This window comes from Ranitomeya imitator, chromosome 1 (assembly GCF_032444005.1).
Source record: "Ranitomeya imitator isolate aRanImi1 chromosome 1, aRanImi1.pri, whole genome shotgun sequence".
NCBI classification, from domain to species: Eukaryota; Metazoa; Chordata; class Amphibia; order Anura; family Dendrobatidae; genus Ranitomeya; species Ranitomeya imitator.
This window is the reverse complement of record NC_091282.1, coordinates 859,037,236-859,063,605: the sequence shown is the minus strand read 5'-3', so window position 1 is coordinate 859,063,605 and position 26,370 is coordinate 859,037,236.

Below are 26,370 nucleotides of genomic sequence, written 5' to 3'. Positions count from 1 at the left end.
AACAGCATGAATTTGTACAAAAATATGACCCTCAGATAACACAGCTGAAACACAAATAACTTCTCAGATGACATCTACAGACACAAAAAAAGAGAAAGCAAATATCAAACATTATTATTATTATTATTATTATTTATTATTATAGCGCCATTTATTCCATGGCGCTTTACATGTGAGGAGGGGTATACATAATAAAACAAGTACAATAATCTTGAAAAATACAAGTCACAACTGGTACAGGAGGAGAGAGGACCCTGCCCGCGAGGGCTCACAATCTACGAGGGATGGGTGAGGATACAATAGGTGAGGGTAGAGCTGGCCGTGCAGCGGTTTGGTCAATCGGTGGTTACTGCAGGTTGTAGGCTTGTCGGAAGAGGTGGGTCTTCAGGTTCTTTTTGAAGGTTTCGATGGTAGGCGAGAGTCTGATATGTTGTGGTAGAGCATTCCAGAGTAGGGGGGATGCACGAGAGAAATCTTGTATGCGATTGTGGGAAGAGGAGATAATAGGGGAGTAGAGAAGGAGATCTTGTGAGGATCGGAGGTTGCGTGCAGGAAAGTACCGGGAGACGAGGTCACAGATGTATGGAGGAGACAGGTTGTGGATGGCTTTATATGTCATGGTTAGGCTTTTGTACTGGAGTCTCTGGGTGATGGGGAGCCAGTGCAGGGATTGACAGAGGGGAGAGGCCGGGGAATAGCGGGGGGACAGGTGGATTAGTCGGGCAGCAGAGTTTAGAATAGATTGGAGGGGTGCAAGAGTGTTAGAGGGGAGGCCACAGAGCAGGAGGTTACAGTAGTCAAGGCGGGAGATGATGAGGGCATGGACTAGGGTTTTTGTAGATTCTTGGTTTAGGAATGTGCGGATCCGTGAAATATTTTTGAGTTGGAGGCGGCAGGAAGTGGAAAGGGTTTGGATATGTGGTTTAAAGGAGAGATCAGTGTCAAGGATTACCCCAAGACAGCGGGCTTGTGGGACTGGGGAGAGTGGGCAGCCGTTTACTGTAATGGATAGGTTCGTTGGGGAGATCGCGTGAGATGGGGGAAAGATGATGAATTCTGTTTTGTCCATGTTAAGTTTTAGAAATCTAGTGGAGAAGAAGGATGAAATAGCAGACAGACATTGAGGGATTCTGGTTAGTAGGGAGGTGATATCTGGTCCAGAGATGTAGATCTGTGTGTCGTCAGCATAGAGATGATACTGAAAGCCGTGAGATTCTATGAGCTGTCCCAGGCCAAAGGTGTAGATGGAGAAGAGCAGGGGTCCTAGAACTGAACCTTGCGGGACTCCGACAGATAGGGGGCGAGGTGAGGAGGTGGTGTGTGAGTGGGAGACGCTGAATGTACGGTCAGTTAGGTATGATGAGATCCAGGATAGGGCCAATTCTGTGATGCCAAGGGATGAGAGGGTCTGCAGCAGCAGGGAATGGTCCACTGTGTCAAAGGCAGAGGACAGGTCCAGGAGGAGGAGGACAGAGTAGTGTCGCTTGCTCTTGGCGGTTAATAGGTCATTGGTGACCTTAGTTAGGGCAGTTTCAGTGGAGTGGTGTGACCGGAAGCCTGATTGAAAGCGGTCGAAGAAGGAGCAGGAAGATAGATGGGAGGACAGTTCAATATGGACATGTTGTTCCAGTAGTTTTGAGGCAAAGGGGAGAAGTGATATAGGGCGATAGCTAGATACAGAGGATGGGTCAAGAGAGGGCTTTTTGAGGATAGGTGTGATTGTGGCATGTTTAAAGCTTGAGGGGAAAATGCCAGTTGTTAGTGATAGGTTAAAGAGATGGGTTAGGGTTGGGATGAAGACTGTGGTGAGGTTTGGGATGAAGTGGGATGGGAGTGGGTCAAGTGCACAGGTGGTGAGATGCGATCTTGAGAGTAGAGTGGAGAGTCCGTCTTCTGTAATGGTGGAGAAGTTGGTTTTGGAGGTGGAGGGCTGGGTAGTTGGGAGGAAGGGTTCTGGGGGTTGTTTACTAAAATTGTCTCTGATGTTCTCAATTTTCTGCTTGAAAAATGAGGCGAAGTCTTCAGCTGAGATGAGTGGGGAGGGAGGAGGTGCTGGGGGACGGAGGAGAGAGTTGAAGGTGTTGAATAACTGTTTGGGGTTGTGAGACAGTGAGGATATGAGAGATGAGAAGTAGGTTTGTTTTGCTGTGGCGAGCATGGTTTTGAAAGCAGTGAGGGACTGTTTGAATGCGATGAAGTGCTCGATGGAGTGGGATCTTTTCCATCTGCGCTCAGCAGCTCTGGAAGCTCGCCTCAGTTCTTTTGTCATGCTGGTGTGCCAGGGTTGTCTGTTGATTTTGCGAGCTTTGGTATGTGTGAGAGGGGCAAGAGATTCCAAAGCTGCAGCTATTGTGGTGTTATATAGAGCGGCAGCATCATCCGCATTGTGTAGGGAGCTTATGTCTGTGAGAGGGAGGAGGGATTCAGAGAGTGAGTGAAGATCAAGGTGTTTAAGATTTCTGCGAGGGTGTGAGAGTTTGTGGGGTGGGGGTTGTAGACAAGGAGTGGAAAGGGAAGAGAATGTAAGTAGGTTGTGGTCAGAAAGAGGAAGAGGTGAGTTTGAGAGGTTAGATAGGGAGCAGAGGCGGGTGAGAATGAGGTCCAGTGTGTGACCATCTTTGTGGGTGGCTGTAGAAGACCATTGAGTGAGGCCAAAGGAGGAAGTGAGAGATAGAAGTTTAGTGGCAGCTGAGAGGGAAGTGTCAATGGGGATGTTGAAGTCGCCCATGATGATAGTGGGGATGTCAGCGGCGAGGAAGTGGAGTAGCCAGGTGGTGAAGTGGTCGAAGAAGGTGGTGGCTGGCCCTGGGGGACGGTAGATGACAGCCAGTTGGAGGTTGGAGGGGGAGTAGATGCGCACAGAGTGCACCTCAAAGGAAGGGAGGATAACAGAGGGTGGCAGTGGGATTGGGGTGAAGGAGCAGTTATCTGACAGGAGAAAACCAACTCCTCCGCCATGCTTGCTGCTGGGGCGGGGTGTGTGAGAAAGGTGGAAGCCACCGTAAGAGAGTGCCGCAGGGGAGGCTGTGTCAGAAGGGGTGAGCCAGGTTTCAGTGATGCCGAGGAAGGAGAGTTTGTTATTGATAAAGAGGTCATGGATAAATGGAAGTTTATTGCAGACAGAGCGTGCGTTCCATAGTGCTCCAGATAGGGAAATTGGGGGAGTGGGGGCAGGATGAATGGGTATGAGGTTACTGTGGTTGCGAGGACGTGTAGAGGATCGTGGCAGGGGATTAGAAATGAGTGTGGGGATGTGATGAGGAGGGCCAGGATTTGGGGATATGTCGCCAGCAATGAGGAGCAGCAGACAGAGCGTTAGAAGGTGTGAGCTGGATAGGTCATGATGTGGCCGTGTGTGCCTGGCGAGAAAGGATTGTATGTGGAGGAATAGTTCTGTGGAGGAGGTGAGATGACTGGGGAGGATGGAGGGAGAAATGACTAGTTCTTTACTGGGTGGAGGGACTACAGGAGATAGGAAGAAATAGAGTAGTATGGGGGTGAATGTGAAAAGAAACCGAAACATTATAGTGGTTTTCTATTCCTTTACCTTCCAGTCAATTCCAGTCCAATTCTAGTCTAATTCATAGCAACATTCTGCGTTATAAAAACCAATGCCTGGGCACATGACCCGCAGATACCCCTACATAACCTTCAGGTACAATACATGTACAAACAGAAAATCTGTCTTTTCGGTTTGTGTAAATAAGCATTTATTGGGATAGCAAATACAACAACAGTTGGCCTAGGTGTTATAAACCGCTGACCCACAGCAGATTCTCTGTTTGTGAAAATAAACATTTAGTTAATGTTCACCATTTAGTACTAGTGTTCAGTAGAGACACATATAAACAGCTTTAAGTTCTGAACTATATGGATACACTGTGAATAAAATACAGCTTACAGAATCAAACTCGAGCTACGTATAAAAACAAAATACGTGAATAATATCAAACTGCAACAAATTAAAGTATATCAAATGATATCAAAAGGGGAAATCAGCCAGCCTCAGGGACAGCTGGCTGACAGGAGGAGGGGAGGGGTTACACACTTTGATACACTTTGATAGGGGCGGGGCACCTGTCAGATTGAGTTTGACGAAAGGACCCGATTATACACTACTGACCACATCACATTTGAAGTCATTTTGAGGGGTCTATATGATAGAAAATAATGAAGTGTGACACCATTCTAGAAACTACACCCCTCAAGGTTCTCAAAACCACATTCAAGAAGTTTATTAACCCTTTACGTGCTTCACAGGAACTGAAACAATGTGGAAGGAAAAAATGAACATTTAACTTTTTTTTGCAAACATCTTAATTCAGAACCATTTTTTTTTATTTTCACAAGTGTAAAAACAGAAATGTAACCATAAGTTTTGTTATGCAATTTCTCCTGAATACGCCAATACCCCATATGTGGGGGTAAACCACTTTTTGGGCGCACCGCAGAACTTAGAAGTGAAGGAGCGCCGTTTGACTTTTTCAATGCAGAATTGGCTGGAATTGAGATCGGACGCCATGTCACGTTTAGAGAGCCCCTGATGTGCCTAAACAGTGGAAACTCCCCACAAGTGACACCATTTTGGAAACTAGACCCCTTAATGAACTTATCTAGATGTGTGGTGAGCACTTTGAACCCCCAAGTGCTTCACAGAAGTTTATAACGTAGAGCCGTGAAAATAAAAAATCGCTTTTGTTTACACAAAAATGATATTTTCGCCCACAAATTCTTATTTTCACAAGGGTAACAGGAGAAATTAGACCACAAAAGTTGTTGTGCGATTTCTCCTGAATACGTCAATACCCCATATGTGAGGGTAAACCACTGTTTGGGCGCACCGCAGAGCTTGGAAGTGACGGAGCGCCGTTTTACTTTTTCAATGTAGAATTGGCTGGAATTGAGATTGGACGCCATGTCGCGTTTGGAGAGCCCCTAATGTGCCTAAACAGTGGAAACCCCCCACAAGTGACCCCATTTTGGAAACTAGACCCCTTAAGGAACTTATCTAGATGTGTGGTGAGCACTTTGAACCCCCATATGCTTCACAGAAGTTTATAATGTAGAGCCGTGAAAAAAAAACAATCGCATTTTTTCTACAAAAATGATCTTTTTGCCCACAAATTTTTATTTTCACAAGGGAAAAAGGACAAAATTAGACCACAAAAGTTGTTGTGCAATTTCTCCTGAGTACGCTGATACACAATATGTGGGGGTAAACCACTGTTTGGGCGCACCGAAGAGCTTGGAAGAGAAGGAGTGCCGTTTTACTTTTTCAATGTAGAATTGGCTGGAATTGAGATCGGACGCCATGTCGCGTTTGGAGAGCCCCTGATGTGCCTAAACAGTAGAAATCCCCCACAATTGACCCCATTTTGGAAACTAGACTCCCCATGGAACTTATCTAGATGTGTGGTGAGAACTTTGAATGCCCAAGTGCTTCACAGAAGTTTATAATGCAGAGTCGTGAAAATAAAAAATATTTTTTTTTTCCACAAAAAAGATTTTTTAGCCCCCAAGCTTTTATTTTCACAAGGGTAAAAAGAGAAATTGGACCCCAAAAGTTGTTGTCCAATTTGTCCTGAGTATGCTGGTACCCCATATGTGGGGGTAAACCACTGTTTGGGCGCACGGCAGAGCTCGGAAGGAAGGAGCGCTGTTTTGGAATGCAGACTTTGATAGAATGGTCTGCGGGCATTATGTTGCGTTTGCAGAGCCCCTGATGTACCTAACCAGTAGAAACCCTCCACAAGTGACCCCATTTTGGAAACTAGACCCCCCAAGGAACTTATCTAGATGTGTGGTGAGAACTTTGAATGCCCAAGTGCTTCACAGAAGTTTAGAATGCAGAGTCGTGAAAATAAAAAATATTTTTTTTCCACAAAAAAGATATTGTAGCCCCCAAGTTTTTATTTTCACAAGGGTAACAGGAGAAATTGGACTGCAATAGATGTTGTCCAATTTATCCCGAGTACGCTGATGTGCCATATGTGGGGATAAACCACTGTTTGGGTGCACGGCAGAGCTCGGAAGGGAAGGAGCGCCGTTTTGGAATGCAGACTTAGATAGAATGGTCTGTGGGCGTTATGTTGCGTTTGCAGAGCCCCTGATGTACCTAAACAGTAGTAACCCCCCACAAGTGACCCCGTTTTGGAAACTAGACCCCCCAAGGAACTTATCTAGATGTGTGGTGAGAACTTTGAATGCCCAAGTGCTTCACAGAAGTTTAGAATACAGAGTCATAAAAAAAATATATATATGTTTCCACAAAAAAGATTTTGTAGCCCCCAAGTTTTTATTTTCACAAGGGTAACAAGAGAAATTGGACCCCAGAAGTTGTTGTCCAATTTATCCCGAGTACGCTGATGCCCCATATGTGGGGGTAACCCACTGTTTGGGCGCACGGCAGAGCTCAGAAGGGAGGGAGCACCATTTGACTTTTTGAGCGCAAAATTGGCTGTCGTGTTTGGAGACCCCATGATGTACCTAAACAGTGGAAACCCCCCAATTCTAGCTCCAACCCTAACCCCAACACACCCCTAACCCTAATCTCAACCTGATCCATAATCCTAATCACTAACCCTAACCATAATCACAACCCTTACCCCAAAACAACCCTAATGTCAACCCTAACCATAACCCTAATCAAAACCCTAAATCCAACACACCCCTAATCCTAATCTCAACCCTAACCTCAAACCTATCCCTAATCCCAATACACCCCTAATCACAACCCTAACCTTAACCCTAATCCCAAACCTAACCCTAATCCCAAGCCTTACCCTAATTCCAACCCTAACCCTAATACCAACCCTAATCCAAACCCTAACCCTAATCCCAACTCTAACCCTAACTTTAGCCCCAACCCTAGCCCTAACTTTAGCCCCAACCCTAACCCTAGCCCTAAGGCTACTTTCACACTTGCATCGTTTGGCATCCGTCGCAATCCGTCATTTTGGACAAAAAACGGATCCTGCAAATGTGCCCGCAGGATGCGTTTTTGCCCATAGACTTGTATTGCCGACGGATCGTGACGGATGGCCACACGTCGCGTCTGTCGTGCACTGGATCAGTTGTGTTTTGGCGGACCGTCGGCACAAAAAAACGTTCAATGAAACGTTTTTTGTACGTCGCATCCGCCATTTCTGACCGCGCATGCGTGGCCGTAACTCCGCCCCCTCCTCCCCAGGACATAGATTGGGCAGCGGATGCGTTGAAAAACTACAGCCGCTGCCCACGTTGTGCACAATTTTCACAACGTGCGTCGGTATGTCGGGCCGACGCATTGCGACGGCCCCGTACCGATGTAAGTGTGAAAGAAGCCTAACCCTAAATTTAGCCCCAACCCTAACCCTAAATTTAGCCCCAACCCTAGCCCTAACCCTAACCCTAGCCATAACCCTAGCCCTAACCCTAGCCCTAACCCTAGCCCTAGCCCTAACCCTAGCCCTAGCCCTAACCCTAGCCCTAGCCCTAGCCCTAACCCTAGCCCTAGCCCTAACCCTAGCCCTAACCCTAACCCTAGCCCTAACCCTAGCCCTAACCCTAATTTTAGCCCCAACTGCTGTTCTCCTGCCGGCCAGCAGATGGAGACAGATGGCGGGCGCACTGCGCATGCGCCCACCATTTTCTTTTGCCGGCGGCCAGGAGGAGCAGCAGGAGGATCCAGGGACACAGGTGAGTATGACAGGGTCCCCGAATCCCCCTATAACTCTGTCCTCTGATGTGCGATCACATCAGAGGACAGAGAATTACACTTTACTTTTTTTTTTTTTTGCGGTCGCCGGTAAACAGTTAATTACCGGCGATCGCAAAACAGCGGTCGGTAAAACCGACCCCGATCATGCTTTTTGGGGTCTCGGCTACCCCCGGCAGCCGAGTCTCCAAAGATTCTCGCGGGGCCGGCCGGCGGGCGCACTGCGCATGCGCCCGCCATTTTGAAGATGGCGGCGCCCACTGGGAGCCACGAGGAGCATCGGGGGAGATAGGTGAGTATTGGGGGGCTACCTGGGACCCCTTTTCTCTGTCCTCCGATGTGCGATCACATCGGAGGACAGAGAAATTAAAAAGAGATCGCGTTTTGTTTTTTTTTTGCAATCGCCGGTAAACGGTTAATTACCGGCGATCGCAAATGCGGGGTGGGTAAAACCCCCCCCCGAATCATGTTCTCTGGGGTCTCGGCTACCCCCGACAGCCGAGACCCCGGAGAAAATCTGACTCTGGGGGGGGCTATTCACTTTTGCCGTTAAAAGGCGTATCGGCGGTCGCTAAGAGGTTAAACAAATTATCATTTAAAATTTGCATGAATTGAATCAGCTCACTTTCTGAACCCTGCCAAATCATCAAGATGCCGTCTATATATCAGTACCAGCCCTGCACTAGTTTGGTGGCATGTGCCCCATCACCATGGAAAATATGCTTCAACCAATGCCTCAGAAACAGATTTGCAAATAATAGTGCGCACAACGCACCTATGGTGGTCCCTTATTTTTGCAAGTAGACCTTGTCTTTGAAAGCTAAAAAGTTGGGCATAAGAATGAATTCAAGTAGTTGCAATATGAACTCGTATAGGTGGCCATCCTAGGTGGCCAAATTAAATCACCTTCAAGCGATATTCATGGTGTATTGAGGTATATAGTGATTTAATGTCATTTGTGACCAGAATCATATTGGATTCAAGATATATACCATTCACCTTAGTAAGGCACATCTGCAGTGTCCTTGATATAGGAGGGCAGGTCTCAGCTATAGGTTTGAGATTGTGATCAATACATTTGCATGCCATATCGCACAGCCCTCCTATGCCAGAGATAATCGGATGTCCTGGTGGATTACCAAGGTCCTTGTGAACCTTTGGAAGAAGATAAAAAGTGATCTTAGGTATTTCTGTCAAAAAGCAATCTAAGAATTTTTTTTAGAAATGACATCTGCATCAGAAGAACCGCATAGAATGTTTTCAAGTTTAGTAGAGAAAAATAAAACAGGTTATGGGGAAGTACATAATATGTGTTTCAATTTTTTTTTAACTGGCAAAATGCCTCTTTCTCATATTTTTGCACAGGCCAGATCATGACGTTTCCCCCTTTGTCCGCTGCTTTGATGACAACATCAAGGGATTGTAGCTCCTTTAGAGCCCTCCTCTGTGCTCAAGTGAGATTATCATTATAGATACCCTTCAGATTCATTTAAGGTGTTAATGGAAAAGTAATGCAATGCATATTTTGGCTATATGAATGAATGATTTTCCATAATTTCTGGATATACATGTACCCCCATAAGTGATGGAGTATATCTGTATTAACTTAACCACATGTGGAGCATGAATAGGTAGTACCAGGAGACATCTTTGATTGTATGTAAGGGGTTATATATGCGCTGTAGAATATCAGCAAAGCCATGTCAGTGTAGCTACTATAAGGGATCGTTTTCTTTTGGGTCAGTGTGGCTTTTAGAAAGTCTTCCATTTCAAACCCTGTTGTCTGCAAATGCTAAAATTTTAACCATTGCTGGTTCTATCCCATAAAAAGTTATTTAAGAAAAAAACATTTTTTTAAGAGCTCTAAGTTTTGTATTTATCTGTAGATGGAGCTGTATGGCAGCTGCTTTTTGTCTGACAACATGGTGTTTTCAGCTATATCAGTTTTATTTAAATTTGACTTCTTGATTGGATTTTATTTCACTTTTTGTTTGGCAATACGATGAAAAAGCAATTTTTTGTCCTGTGTTTTTTTTTGTGTTCACTGAAACGGTTAACTAGTGTCAGCGTTTGATAGATCTGGTTGTTCCAGACACAGCGATACGATATATGTGTACTTTTTTGTTTTGTTTTTATCAAATATACATATTTATGGGTATAATATATACCGTATTTTTTATATTGTGATCTATTTTTTCAATATTTTTACAATTTAATTTATTTTTTCGTTGTTAACTTTTTAATTTTCATTATTCTCATCACTGGTTTAATGCATTGCAATACACCAGGACTGCATGCATTATACTCTCCTACCTTCCTAAATGCTGTGATTAATATAGATTGCAGCATATAGGGGGTTAAACATCCGGACAGCACTCCTGGCAGTGATAGTTGAATCTAGGCTACCGCGTAAACCGAGCACCCGGTGGCGATATTGCTGGCACAGCTACTATGCCACACACAATTGCCATGATGTTCTTATACGTCATCAGTCATGAACCCCTATCCGATCATGATACGTCAAATGTCATGAATAGGTTAAAAAGGATTTTCCGGCCTTAAGTTTCCAGTCTGAAGTCATTCTATGGATATGTGCAGTATGCATCTGAAGTCGGGAAGCATATATTCAAAGCTTTATTTCACACTCTTTACTTAATTCAGTGGCGTGAACATATAAACTAAAGCCCCTGCAAGTATTATAACAAGGGGCTTATACACAACCAACCTCCGACTCACAAAGAGTCATGCTACAAATCTCAGGAGAAGAAAAATCCTTTGCGGAAAATACCTCTAGGGAAAAATGGCTGAAGAATTGCCCTTCACTTGGGCTTAGTAGGTTTTAGCTCATTTTAACAGTTGAAACTACAAGTTTGCATACCGTATTTTTTGGACTATAGGATGCACTTTTTTCCCAAAAAATGTTTTTGGGGAAAATGGGGGTGCGTCTTATAGTCGGAATATACTTACAAATAGTGTGGCAGCAGCAGGAGTCGGGCAATTCTGCGGCGGTCCGACGCTGAAGGGCGATGATCACACTCCCTTCCCAAGCTGGTGCGGCAGTATTCGGTGGTGCTCTGTGGTGCGTGGGCTCCGCCGACATTTTGTGAAAGCCCAGAGCGCACACTTCCATTGCTGAGATGGGTGGCCTCTGGGAAAATGGCTGCCGGAAGCGGCGCATGCGCAGATTGAGATCTCGGTAACGAGATCTTGTCCTGATATCTCAATTCCCGGAGGCAACCGCATCGCAGCAATGGATGTGCGGGGGCTCTGAGCTTTCAAAAAATGTTGGCGGAGCCCCCGCACTATGAGCTCTGCCGGACTTGCAGCACCAGTCTGGGATGGGAGTCCTATCATCGTCGGAACACCCACTGTGACCACGCTTCACTAGCGCTGCCGATCCCCCCCGGTAAGCTGAATTCGGACTGTAAGATGGACCCCCATTTGACACATACATTTTTTTCCCTATTTCCTTCTGAAAATTGGGGTGCGTCTTATGGCTCGGTACGTCTTAAAGTCCAAAAAAGTAGGGTAGACTTTATAAAAAGACAGATACAGTTGCTTCTCACAAAATTAGAATATTATCAAAAAGTTAATTTATTTCAATTCTTCAATACAAAAAGTGAAACTCATATATTATATAGAGTCATTACAAACGGAGTGATCTATTTCAAGTGTTTATTTCTGTTAATGTTGATGATTATGGCTTACAGCCAATGAAAATTCAAAAGTCATTATCTCAGTAAATTAGAATAGTTAACAAAAAACACCTGCAAAGGATTCCTAAGTGTTTACAAAGGTCCTGTTTCAGAAGGCTCCACAATCATGGGGAAGACTGCTGACTTGACAGATGTCCAGAAGGCAGTAAGTGACATGTTCCACAAGGAGGATAAGCCACAAACGATCATTGCTAAAGAACCTGGCTTTTCAGAGTGCTGTATCCAATCATATTAATGGAAGATTGAGTGGAAGGAAAAGTGTGGTAGAAAAAGGTGCACAAGCATCCTCGATAACCGCAGCCTTGAAAGGATTGTTAAGAAAAGGCCATTCAAAAATTTGGGGGAGATACACTCATGACCAATAGACCACACCAGAAGCCTCTTACCGGGGCCAAGGAGAAAAACAACTGGACTGTTGCTCAGTGGTCCAAGGTGTTGTTTTCAGATGAATGTAAATTTTGCATTTCATTTGGAAATCAATGTCTCAAAGTCTTGAGGATGAGTGGAGAGGCACATAATCCAAGCTGCTTGAGGTCTAGTGTGAAGTTCCCACGATCAGTGATGGTTTATGGAGCCATGTCAATGCTGTTGTAGGTCTATTGTGTTTTATCAAGACCAAAGTCAGTGCAGCTATCTACCAGGAAATTCTATGAGCACTTGATGCTTCCCTCTGCCAACAAGCTTTTTGGAGATGGAAATTTCATTTTGCAGCAGGAATTGGCCCCTGTCCATGCTGCCAAAAGTACCAATACCTGGTTTATAAACAGAAAACAAGGAAAAAAAGACAATCAATAGGCCAAAAATTATATAAAATTATAGTAAAACTTTATTAGAAATAAATAGAAAAACAGGTGTAACAGTGGATACATCCACACTGCATATGTGCAATTTTACAAACGTGGGACATGGGAACACTGGCAAGAATAATCAAAACATATAATATTTTCCAATGTCTGTATTACCAGACAATTAATGAGTAGATAGTATAGGTAAATCACCCCAAAGAAAAGTTTTAGTATAGCTAGCTACCCTTTATCATTGGTGGTTCACAGAAGATCATAATAGACCAAATTTAGCTCAAGGTAAACCATAATGGGTGCAAGTAATCAAAGAATACAGCAGCATCAAGCATCATATGGAATAAAGAAGTCCCAACTTAGCATACCTGTATAGACAGCCTGTGGACCACCAAAGTAGTAGAAGGGAGAACTGCCAGAGATACCCATGTCACCCCGACGCGTGTTTCGGCAAAGCCTTCGGCCCCCTGTCTTTTAAAAATTCCTTCGAATATTTGCCACTCCTGGCAGTGATAGTTGAATCTAGGCTACCGCGTAAACCGAGCACCCGGTGGCGATATTGCTGGCACAGCTACTATGCCACACACAATTGCCATGATGTTCTTATACGTCATCAGTCATGAACCCCTATCCGATCATGATACGTCAAATGTCATGAATAGGTTAAAAAGGATTTTCCGGCCTTAAGTTTCCAGTCTGAAGTCATTCTATGGATATGTGCAGTATGCATCTGAAGTCGGGAAGCATATATTCAAAGCTTTATTTCACACTCTTTACTTAATTCAGTGGCGTGAACATATAAACTAAAGCCCCTGCAAGTATTATAACAAGGGGCTTATACACAACCAACCTCCGACTCACAAAGAGTCATGCTACAAATCTCAGGAGAAGAAAAATCCTTTGCGGAAAATACCTCTAGGGAAAAATGGCTGAAGAATTGCCCTTCACTTGGGCTTAGTAGGTTTTAGCTCATTTTAACAGTTGAAACTACAAGTTTGCATACCGTATTTTTTGGACTATAAGATGCACTTTTTTCCCAAAAAATGTTTTTGGGGAAAATGGGGGTGCGTCTTATAGTCGGAATATACTTACAAATAGTGTGGCAGCAGCAGGAGTCGGGCAATTCTGCGGCGGTCCGACGCTGAAGGGCGATGATCACACTCCCTTCCCAAGCTGGTGCGGCAGTATTCGGTGGTGCTCTGTGGTGCGTGGGCTCCGCCGACATTTTGTGAAAGCCCAGAGCGCACACTTCCATTGCTGAGATGGGTGGCCTCTGGGAAAATGGCTGCCGGAAGCGGCGCATGCGCAGATTGAGATCTCGGTAACGAGATCTTGTCCTGATATCTCAATTCCCGGAGGCAACCGCATCGCAGCAATGGATGTGCGGGGGCTCTGAGCTTTCAAAAAATGTTGGCGGAGCCCCCGCACTATGAGCTCTGCCGGACTTGCAGCACCAGTCTGGGATGGGAGTCCTATCATCGTCGGAACACCCACTGTGACCACGCTTCACTAGCGCTGCCGATCCCCCCCGGTAAGCTGAATTCGGACTGTAAGATGGACCCCCATTTGACACATACATTTTTTTCCCTATTTCCTTCTGAAAATTGGGGTGCGTCTTATGGCTCGGTACGTCTTAAAGTCCAAAAAAGTAGGGTAGACTTTATAAAAAGACAGATACAGTTGCTTCTCACAAAATTAGAATATTATCAAAAAGTTAATTTATTTCAATTCTTCAATACAAAAAGTGAAACTCATATATTATATAGAGTCATTACAAACGGAGTGATCTATTTCAAGTGTTTATTTCTGTTAATGTTGATGATTATGGCTTACAGCCAATGAAAATTCAAAAGTCATTATCTCAGTAAATTAGAATAGTTAACAAAAAACACCTGCAAAGGATTCCTAAGTGTTTACAAAGGTCCTGTTTCAGAAGGCTCCACAATCATGGGGAAGACTGCTGACTTGACAGATGTCCAGAAGGCAGTAAGTGACATGTTCCACAAGGAGGATAAGCCACAAACGATCATTGCTAAAGAACCTGGCTTTTCAGAGTGCTGTATCCAATCATATTAATGGAAGATTGAGTGGAAGGAAAAGTGTGGTAGAAAAAGGTGCACAAGCATCCTCGATAACCGCAGCCTTGAAAGGATTGTTAAGAAAAGGCCATTCAAAAATTTGGGGGAGATACACTCATGACCAATAGACCACACCAGAAGCCTCTTACCGGGGCCAAGGAGAAAAACAACTGGACTGTTGCTCAGTGGTCCAAGGTGTTGTTTTCAGATGAATGTAAATTTTGCATTTCATTTGGAAATCAATGTCTCAAAGTCTTGAGGATGAGTGGAGAGGCACATAATCCAAGCTGCTTGAGGTCTAGTGTGAAGTTCCCACGATCAGTGATGGTTTATGGAGCCATGTCAATGCTGTTGTAGGTCTATTGTGTTTTATCAAGACCAAAGTCAGTGCAGCTATCTACCAGGAAATTCTATGAGCACTTGATGCTTCCCTCTGCCAACAAGCTTTTTGGAGATGGAAATTTCATTTTGCAGCAGGAATTGGCCCCTGTCCATGCTGCCAAAAGTACCAATACCTGGTTTATAAACAGAAAACAAGGAAAAAAAGACAATCAATAGGCCAAAAATTATATAAAATTATAGTAAAACTTTATTAGAAATAAATAGAAAAACAGGTGTAACAGTGGATACATCCACACTGCATATGTGCAATTTTACAAACGTGGGACATGGGAACACTGGCAAGAATAATCAAAACATATAATATTTTCCAATGTCTGTATTACCAGACAATTAATGAGTAGATAGTATAGGTAAATCACCCCAAAGAAAAGTTTTAGTATAGCTAGCTACCCTTTATCATTGGTGGTTCACAGAAGATCATAATAGACCAAATTTAGCTCAAGGTAAACCATAATGGGTGCAAGTAATCAAAGAATACAGCAGCATCAAGCATCATATGGAATAAAGAAGTCCCAACTTAGCATACCTGTATAGACAGCCTGTGGACCACCAAAGTAGTAGAAGGGAGAACTGCCAGAGATACCCATGTCACCCCGACGCGTGTTTCGGCAAAGCCTTCGGCCCCCTGTCTTTTAAAAATTCCTTCGAATATTTGCCACACCGCAGTGATGCAGTAATTGATGCAAAAGGAGCCCCGGCCAAGTATTGAGTGCATTTACTGACCATACATCTCAGTAGGCCAACATTTCGGATTTTAAACTAATTTTTAAAGCTGGTGTTCTAATTTACTGAGATAATGGCTTTTAGGTTTTCATTGGTTGTAAGTCATAATCATTAACATTAACAGAAATAAACACTTGAAATAGATCACTCTGTTTGTGACGACTCTGTATACTAGATAAGATTCACTTTTTGTATTGAAGAACTGAAATAAAATAACTTTTTGATGATATTCTAATTTTGTGAGAAGCACCTCTACAGTGGGGAAAAAAAGTTTCTGGTGTCCTTCGACAGCTGTTTGGTCTTCACCATAATGGAGTTTGGAGTGTGACTGTTTGAGGTTGTGGACAGGTGTCTTTTATACTGATAACAAGTTCAAACAGGTGCCATTACTACAGGTAATGAGTGGAGGACAGAGGAGCCTCTTAAGGAAGAAGTTACATGTCTGTGAGAGCCAGAAATCTTGAATGATTTTAGGTGACCCAATACTTATTTTCCACCATAATTTGCAAAATAAATCTTGCCAAATCAGACAAGGTGATTTTCTGGATTAATTTTCTCATTTTGACTCTCATAGTTGTGGTCTACCTATGATGTTAATTACAGGCCTCTCTCATCTTTTTAAGTGGGAGACAGTAGCATAGCTACCGGGGGGCAAAGGGTGCGTGCGCCACGGTGCTCTGAGGGGGTCCACCCGGAGCTACGCTACTGTAACTCCGGGCAGCACGCTGATACATTTACCTTCTGTGGCAGAGCAGGGCGGATCGATCTCCCTGCTCTGCCGCTATAGGGCCCCTGAGCAGGCGGGGGTCCCCGTTGCCAGCAGTGGGCCCCCCGCCTGTCATCGCAGGGTCAGCTGTACCGGCATTTAGCTGATACAGCTGACCGCAATGATGACGGAAGGAGCGCTGCGCTCCTTCCTCCATCATACCCCTGTCAGCGTCAGCGTCTGATGTTGCCGACACTGACAGTGGATGCGATGACGTCACTGCCCGACGCCCGCTGTCAGGAGATCAGCGGGAGCAGCGCAGGAACCAGGAAGAAGAGAGGTGAGTATATATTTATTTATTTATTTTTGTAATGGGTGCTGCTGCCTTATTACAGGGTCTGCCTAAGGGGGTGCTGCCTTATTACAAGGTCTGACAATGGGGGCTGCCTTATTACAGGGTCTGCCTATAGGGGGGCTGCCTTATTACAGGGTCTGCCTATGGGGTGCTGCCTTATTACAGGGTCTGCCTATGGAGGTGCTGCCTTATTACAGGGTGTGCCTATAGGGGTGCTACCTTATTTCAGGGTCTGCCTATGGGGGTGCTGCCTTATTACAGGGTCTGTCTATAGGGGTGCTGCCTTATTACAGGGTCTGACTATGGGGGACTGCCTTATTACAGGGTCTGCCTATAGGGGTGCTGCCTTATTAAAGTGTCTGACTATGGGGGTGCTGCCTTATTACAGGGTCTGACTATAGGGGTGCAGCCTCATTACAGGGTCTGCCTATAGGGGGTTTGCTTTATTACAGGGTCTGACTATGGGGGTGCTTCCTTATTACAGGGTCTGCCTATGGGGGTGCTGCCTTATTACAGGGTCTGACTATGGGGGTGCTGCCTTATTACAGGGTCTGACTATGGGGGTGCTGCCTTATTACAGGGTCTGCCTATGGGGGTGCTGCCTTATTACAGGGTCTGACTTTGGGGGTGCTGCCTTATTACACGGTCTGCCTATAGGGGTGCTGCCTTATTACAGGGTCTGACTATAGGGGTGCTGCCTCATTACAGTGTCTGACTATGGGGGTGCTGCCTTATTACAGGGGCTGCCTTTTTTCAGGATCTACCTTTGGGGGTGCTGCCTTATTACAGGGGCTGACTTTGGGGGTGCTGCCTTATTACAGGGGCTGCCTTTTTACAGGGTCTGCCTATGGGGGAGCTGCCTTATTACAGGGTCTGACTATGGGGGTGATGCCTTATTACAGGGTCTGACTATGGGGGTGCTGCCTTATTACAGGGTCTGACTATGGGGGTGCTGCCTTATTACAGGGTCTGACTATAGGGGTGCTGTCTCATTACAGGGTCTGCCTATAGGGGGCCTGCCTTATTACAGGGTCTGACTATGGGGGTGCTGCCTTATTACAGGGTCTGCCTATAGGGGTGCTGCCTCATTACAGTGTCTGATTATGGGGGTGCTGCCTTATTACGGGTCTGACTTTGGGGGTGCTGCCTTATTACAGGGGCTGCCTTTTTCAGGTTCTGCCTATGGAGGTGCTGCCTTATTACAGGGTCTGACTATGGAGTGCTGCCTTATTACAGGGTCTGACTATGCGGGTGCTGCCTTATTACAGGGTCTGACTATGGGGGTGCTGCCTTATTACAGGGTCTGACTATGGGGGCTGCCTTATTACAGGGTCTGACTATAGGGATGCTGCCTTATTACAGGGTCTGACTATAGGGGTGCTGCCTTATTGCAGGGTCTGCCTCTGGGGGTGCTGCCTCATTACAGGGTCTGACTATGAGGGCTGCCTTGTTACAGGGGCTGCCTATGGGGGTGTTACCTCATTACAGGCTCTGACTATGCGGGTGCTACCTTATTACAGGGTCTGACTATAGGGGTGCTGCCTTATAACAGGGCCTGCCTATAGGGGTGCTGCCTTATTACAGGGTCTGACTATAGAGGTGCTGCCTTATTACAGGGTCTGTTTATAGGGGGGCTGCCTTATTACAGGGTCTGACTATAGGGGTGCTTCCCCATTACAGGGTCTGCCTAAGGGGGTGCTGCCTTATTACAAGGTCTGACTATGGGGGTGCTGCCTTATTACAGGGTCTGACTATGGGAGCTGCCTTATTACAGAGTCTGACTATGGGGGTGCTGCCTTAAACTACAGCTTTTGCCTATGGGGGTACTGCCTTATTACAGGGTCTGACTATGGGGGCTGCCTTATTACAGGGTCTGACTATAGGGATGCTGCCTTATTACAGGGTCTGACTATAGGGGTGCTGCCTTATTACAGGGTCTGCTGTTGTGAATTCTGTGGCCAAGCTCCCTCCTGTGGTCGAGAGTGGTACTTCGGCTGGTTCTGTCTATGAGCTTCCTTTGGTGGATGAGGGTGGTACTGCGGCTTCTGAGTTTCCTTCCTCAGGTGATGAGGTTAAGTCGTTAGGTGCTGCTCTATTTAACTCCACCTGGTGCTTTGATCCTGGCCTCCAGTCAATGTTCTAGTATTGGTCTTGCTTCCTCCTGGATCGTTCCTGTGGCCTGTCTATCCTGCATAAGCTAAGTTTTGCTTGTGTTATTTTTGTTTGCTATTTTTTCTGTCCAGCTTGCTATATTGGTTTTTCTTGCTTGCTGGAAGCTCTGAGACGCAGAGGGAGCACCTCCGTACCGTTAGTCGGTGCGGAGGGTCTTTTTGCCCCTCTGCGTGGTTGTTTGTAGGTTTTTGTGTTGACCGCAAAGCTATCTTTCCTATCCTTGGTCTATTCAGTAAGTCGGGCCTCACTTTGCTAAATCTATTTCATCTCTGTGTTTGTATTTTCATCTTACTCACAGTCATTATATGTGGGGGGCTGCCTTTTCCTTTGGGGAATTTCTCTGAGGCAAGGTAGGCTTATTTTTCTATCTTCAGGGCTAGTTAGTTTCTCAGGCTGTGCCGAGTTGCATAGGGAGCGTTAGGCGCAATCCACGGCTACCTCTAGTGTGGTGTGTTAGGATTAGGGATTGCGGTCAGCAGAGTTCCCACGTCTCAGAGCTCGTCCTTGTTTTTTGGTAATTGTCAGGTCACTTTGTGTGCTCTGAACTTCAATGTCCATTGTGGTTCTGAATTACCTGTTCATAACAGTACTGGAGGCCAAAAGTACTAATGCTTCTCAACAGAGGGAAAAGAGAAGTTCTGAGACCATTTTTTTTTCTTTGCACTGTGTTCTGTCTTTCTTTTCCCCTTTACATCGGGGTGGTTCAGAACACAGGTGTGGACATGAACATTCAAGGTCTGTTCTCTTTGATGGATAATCTCGCTATAAATGTACAGAATATTCAAGATTTAGTGGTTCAGAATCCTATGTTAGAACCTAAGATTCCTATTCCTGAGTTATTTTCTGGAGATAGAGCAAAGTTTTTGAATTTTAAAAATAATTGTAAACTATTTCTGGCTTTGAAACCCCGCTCCTCTGGTGACCCAGTTCAACAAGTTAAGATCATTATTTCTTTATTACGTGGCGACCCTCAAGACTGGGCATTTTCCCTTGCGCCAGGAGATCCTGCATTATGTAATATTGATGCGTTTTTTCTGGTGCTCGGATTGCTGTACGACAAACCTAATTCAGTGGATCAGGCAGAGAAAAATTTGCTGGCTCTGTGTCAGGGTCAGGATGAGATAGAGAATTATTGTCAGAAGTTTAGAAAGTGGTCCGTGCTCACTCAATGGAATGAATGTGCGCTGGCAGCTATTCTCAGAAAGGGTCTCTCTGAAGCCCTTAAGGATGTCATGGTGGGATTTCCTATGCCTGCTGGTCTGAATGAGTCTATGTCTTTGGCCATTCAGATCGGTCGACGCTTGCGCGAGCGTAAATCTGTGCACCATTTGGCGGTATTATCTGAGCATGAACCTGAGCCTATGCAGTGCGATAGGACTTTGACCAGAGCTGAAAGGCAAGAACACAGATGTCAGAATGGGCTGTGTTTCTACTGTGGTGATTCCACTCATGCTATCTCCGATTATCCTAAGCGCACTAAGCGGTTCGCTAGGTCTGCCACCATTGGTACTGTACAGTCGAAATTTCTTTTGTCCGTTACTTTGATCTGCTCTTTGTCTTCCTATTCTGTCATGGCATTTGTGGATTCAGGCGCTGCCCTGAATTTGATGGACTTGGAGTTTGCTAGGCGCTGTGGGTTTGTCTTGGAGCCCTTGCGGTGTCCTATTCCATTGAGAGGAATCGATGCTACGCCTTTGGCCAAGAATAAGCCTCAGTATTGGACCCAGCTGACCATGTGCATGGCTCCTGCGCACCAGGAGGATATTCGCTTTCTGGTGTTGCATAATCTGCATGATGTGGTCGTGTTGGGGTTGCCATGGCTACAAGTCCATAACCCAGTATTAGATTGGAAATCAATGTCTGTGTCCAGCTGGGGTTGTCAGGGGGTACATGGTGATGTTCCATTTCTGTCTGTCTCATCATCCACCCCTTCTGAGGTCCCAGAGTTCTTGTCTGATTACCGGGATGTATTCGATGAGCCCAAGTCCAATGCCCTACCTCCGCATAGGGATTGTGATTGTGCTATCGATTTGATTCCTGGTAGTAAGTTTCCTAAGGGTCGATTTAATTTATCTGTACCTGAGCACGCCGCTATGCGGAGTTACGTGAAGGAGTCTTTGGAGAAGGGTCATATTCGCCCGTCATCGTCACCATTGGGAGCGGGGTTCTTTTTTGTGGCCAAGAAGGATGGTTCGCTGAGACCTTGTATTGATTACCGCCTTCTAAATAAGATTACGGTCAAATTTCAGTACCCCTTGCCGCTGCTGTCTGATTTGTTTGCTCGGATTAAGGGGGCTAGTTGGTTCACCAAGATAGATCTTGTGGTGCGTATAATCTTGTGCGTATTAAACGGGGCGATGAATGGAAAACAGCATTTAATACGCCCGAAGGCCATTTTGAGTACCTGGTTATGCCATTCGGACTTTCTAATGCTCCATCAGTGTTTCAGTCCTTTATGCATGACATCTTCCGAGAGTACCTGGATAAATTCCTGATTGTATACTTGGATGATATTTTGGTCTTCTCGGATGATTGGGAGTCTCATGTGAAGCAGGTCAGAATGGTGTTCCAGGTCCTGCGTGCTAATTCTTTGTTTGTGAAGGGGTCAAAGTGTCTCTTTGGTGTCCAGAAGATTTCATTTTTGGGGTTCATTTTTTCTCCTTCTACTATCGAGATGGACCCTGTTAAAGTTCAGGCCATTTATGATTGGACTCAGCCAACATCTCTGAAGAGTCTGCAGAAGTTCCTGGGCTTTGCTAATTTTTATCGTCGCTTCATCGCTAATTTTTCTAGCATTGCTAAACCGTTGACTGATTTAACCAAGAAGGGTGCTGATGTGGTCAATTGGTCTTCTGCTGCTGTGGAAGCTTTTCAGGAGTTGAAGCGTCGTTTTTCTTCTGCCCCTGTGTTGTGCCAACCAGATGTTTCGCTTCCGTTCCAGGTCGAGGTTGATGCTTCCGAAATTGGAGCAGGGGCTGTTTTGTCGCAGAGAAGTTCTGATTGCTCGGTGATGAAACCATGCGCCTTCTTTTCCAGGAAATTTTCGCCTGCTGAGCGAAATTATGATGTTGGCAATCGAGAGTTGCTAGCCATGAAGTGGGCATTCGAGGAGTGGCGTCATTGGCTTGAAGGAGCTAAGCATCGCGTGGTGGTCTTGACTGATCACAAAAACTTGACTTATCTCGAGTCTGCCAAACGGTTGAATCCTAGACAGGCTCGTTGGTCGCTGTTTTTCTCCCGTTTTGACTTTGTGGTTTCGTATGGTGGCGCAGTGGATAGCACTGCAGCCTTGCAGCGCTGGAGTCCTGGGTTCAAACCCTACCAAGGACAACATCTGCAAAGAGTTTGTATATTCTCTCCATGTTTGCGTGGGTTTCCTCCGGGTACTCCGGTTTCCTCCCACATTCCAAAGACAAACTGATAGGGAATTTAGAATGTGAGCCCCAACGGGGACAGTGATGATAATGTGTGCAAACTGTAAAGCGCTGCGGAATATGTTAGCGCTATATAAAAATAAAGATTATTATTATTATTATTACCTTCCGGGCTCTAAAAATGTGAAGGCGGATGCCCTGTCTAGGAGTTTTGTGCCCGATTCTCCGGGTTTGCCTGAGCCGGCGGGTATTCTCAAAGAGGGGGTAATTTTGTCTGCCATCTCCCCTGATTTGCGGCGGGTGCTGCAAAAATTTCAGGCTAATAGACCTGACCGTTGCCCAGCGGAGAAACTGTTTGTCCCTGATAGGTGGACGAATAAAGTCTCTGTCGCGGGATGTGCGTTCTTTTGTGCAGTCCTGTGGGATTTGTGCTCGGGCTAAGCCCTGCTGTTCTCGTGCCAGTGGGTTGCTTTTGCCCTTGCCGGTCCCGAAGAGGCCTTGGACACATATCTCTATGGATTTTATTTCGGATCTCCCCGTCTCTCAAAGAATGTCGGTCATTTGGGTGGTTTGTGATCGCTTCTCTAAGATGGTCCATTTGGTGCCCTTGTCTAAATTGCCTTCCTCCTCTGATTTGGTGCCGTTGTTTTTCCAGCATGTGGTTCGTTTACATGGCATTCCAGAGAACATCGTTTCTGACAGAGGTTCCCAGTTTGTTTCGAGGTTTTGGCGAGCCTTTTGTGCTAGGATGGGCATTGATTTGTCTTTTTCCTCGGCTTTCCATCCTCAGACAAATGGCCAGACTGAACGAACCAATCAGACCTTTGAAACATATCTGAGATGTTTTGTTTCTGCTGATCAGGATGATTGGGTGTCCTTTTTGCCTTTGGCTGAGTTCGCCCTTAATAATCGGGCCAGCTCGGCTACTTTGGTTTCGCCGTTTTTCTGCAATTCTGGGTTCCACCCTCGTTTCTCTTCAGGGCAGGTTGAGTCTTTGGACCGTCCTGGTGTGGATACTGTGGTGGATAGGTTGCAGCAGATTTGGACTCATGTAGTGGACAATCTGACTTTGTCCCAGGAGAAGGCTCAACGTTTCGCTAACCGCAGGCGCTGTGTGGGTCCCCGACTTCGTGTTGGGGATTTGGTTTGGTTGTCATCTCGTTATATTCCTATGAAGGTTTCCTCTCCTAAATTTAAGCCTCGTTTCATTGGTCCATATAGGATTTCTGAGGTTCTTAATCCTGTGTCTTTTCGTTTGACTCTTCCAGCTTCTTTTTCCATCCATAACGTGTTCCATAGGTCATTGTTGCGGAGATACATGGCACCTGTGGTTCCATCTATTGATCCTCCTGCTCCGGTTTTGGTTGAAGGGGAATTGGAGTATATAGTGGAGAAGATTTTAGATTCTCGTGTTTCGAGACGGAAACTCCAGTATCTGGTTAAGTGGAAAGGTTATGGTCAGGAAGATAATTCCTGGGTCTTTGCCTCTGATGTCCATGCTGCCGATCTGGTTCGTGCCTTTCATGTGGCTCATCCTGGTCGGCCTGGGGGCTCTGGTGAGGGTTCGGTGACCCCTCCTCAAGGGGGGGAACTGTTGTGAATTCTGTGGCCAAGCTCCCTCCTGTGGTCGAGAGTGGTACTTCGGCTGGTTCTGTCTATGAGCTTTCTTTGGTGGATGAGAGTGGTACTGCGGCTTCTGAGTTTCCTTCCTCAGGTGATGAGGTTAAGTCGTTAGGTGCTGCTCTATTTAACTCCACCTGGTGCTTTGATCCTGGCCTCCAGTCAATGTTCTAGTATTGGTCTTGCTTCCTCCTGGATCGTTCCTGTGGCCTGTCTATCCTGCATAAGCTAAGTTTTGCTTGTGTTATTTTTGTTTGCTATTTTTTCTGTCCAGCTTGCTATATTGGTTTTTCTTGCTTGCTGGAAGCTCTGAGACGCAGAGGGAGCACCTCCGTACCGTTAGTCGGTGCGGAGGGTCTTTTTGCCCCTCTGCGTGGTTGTTTGTAGGTTTTTGTGTTGACCGCAAAGCTATCTTTCCTATCCTCGGTCTATTCAGTAAGTCGGGCCTCACTTTGCTAAATCTATTTCATCTCTGTGTTTGTATTTTCATCTTACTCACAGTCATTATATGTGGGGGGCTGCCTTTTCCTTTGGGGAATTTCTCTGAGGCAAGGTAGGCTTATTTTTCTATCTTCAGGGCTAGTTAGTTTCTCAGGCTGTGCCGAGTTGCATAGGGAGCGTTAGGCGCAATCCACGGCTACCTCTAGTGTGGTGTGTTAGGATTAGGGATTGCGGTCAGCAGAGTTCCCACGTCTCAGCTCGTCCTTGTTTTTTGGTAATTGTCAGGTCACTTTGTGTGCTCTGAACTTCAATGTCCATTGTGGTTCTGAATTACCTGTTCATAACAGTCTGCCTATGGGGGTGCTGCCTCATTACAGGGTCTGACTATGGGGGTGATGCCTTATTACAGGGTCTGACTATGGGGGTGCTGCCTTATTACAGGGTCTGACTATGGGGGTGCTGCCTTATTACAGGGTCTGACTATAGGGGTGCTGTCTCATTACAGGGTCTGCCTATAGGGGGCCTGCCTTATAACAGGGTTTGACTATGGGGTGCTGCCTTATTACAGGGTCTGCCTATAGGGGTGCTGCCTTATTACAGGGTCTGACTATAGGGGTGCTGCCTCATTACAGTGTCTGACTGTGGGGGTGCTGCCTTATTACAGGGTCTGACTTTGGGGGTGCTGCCTTATTACAGGGGCTGCCTTTTGTCAGGTTCTGCCTATGGAGGTGCTGCCTTATTACAGGGTTTGACTATGGAGTGCTGCCTTACTACAGGGTCTGACTATGCGGGTGCTGCCTTATTACAGGGTCTGACTATGGGGGTGCTGCCTTATTACAGGGTCTGACTATGGGGGCTGCCTTATTACAGGGTCTGACTATGGGGGCTGCCTTATTACAGGGTCTGACTATGGGGGCTGCCTTATTACAGGGTCTGACTATAGGGATGCTGCCTCATTACAGGGTCTGACTATGGGGGCTGCCTTGTTACAGGGGCTGCCTATGGGGGTGTTACCTCATTACAGGCTCTGACTATGCGGGTGCTACCTTATTACAGGGTCTGACTATAGGGGTGCTGCCTTATAACAGGGTCTGCCTATAGGGGTGCTGCCTTATTACAGGGTCTGACTATAGAGGTGCTGCCTTATTACAGGGTCTGTTTATAGGGGGGCTGCCTTATTACAGGGTCTGACTATAGGGGTGCTGCCCCATTACAGGGTCTGCCTAAGGGGGTGCTGCCTTATTACAGGGTCTGACTATGGGGGTGCTGCCTTATTACAGGTTCTGACTATGGGAGCTGCCTTATTACAGAGTCTGACTATGGGGGTGCTGCCTTATACTACAGCTTCTGCCTATGGGGGTACTGCCTTATTACAGGGTCTGACTATAGGGATGCTGCCTTATTACAGGGTCTGACTATAGGGGTGCTGCCTTATTACAGGGTCTGCCTATGGGGGTGCTGCCTCATTACAGGGTCTGACTATGGGGGCTGCCTTATTACAGGGGCTGCCTTTTTACAGGGTCTGCCTATGGGGGTGCTGCCTTATTACAGGGTCTGACTATGGGGGTGATGCCTTATTACAGGGTCTGACTATGGGGGTTCTGCCTTATTACAGGGTCTGACTATGGGGGCTGCCTTATTACAGGGTCTGACTATGGGGATGCTGCCTTATTACAAGGTCTGACTATAGGGGTGCTGCCTTATTGCAGGGTCTGCCTATAGGGGTGCTGCTTCATTACAGGGTCTGACTATGGGGGCTGCCTTATTACAGGGGCTGCCTATGGGGGTGTTACCTCATTACAGGCTCTGACTATGCGGGTGCTACCTTATTACAGGGTCTGACTATAGGGGTGCTGCCTTATTACAGGGTCTGCCTATAGGGGTGATGCCTTATTACAGGGTCTGACTATAGGGGTGCTGCCTTATTACAGGGTCTGTCTATAGGGGGGCTGCCTTATTACAGGATCTGACTATAGGGGTACTGCCTCATTACAGGGTCTGACTATGGGGGCTGCCTTATTACAGGGTCTGACTATGGGGGTGCTGTTGTGAATTCTGTGGCAGAGCTCCCTCCTGAGGTCACAAGTGGTACTTCGGCTGGTTCTCTCTGTGAGCTTCTGTTGGTGGAGGAAAGTGGTACTGCGGCTTCTGAGTTTCCTTCCTCAGGTGATGTGGTGAAGTCGTTAGGTGCTGCTCTATTTAACTCCACCTAGTGCTTTGATCCTGGCCTCCAGTCAATGTTCTAGTATTGGACCTGTTTCCTCCTGGATCGTTCCTGTGGCCTGCTGCT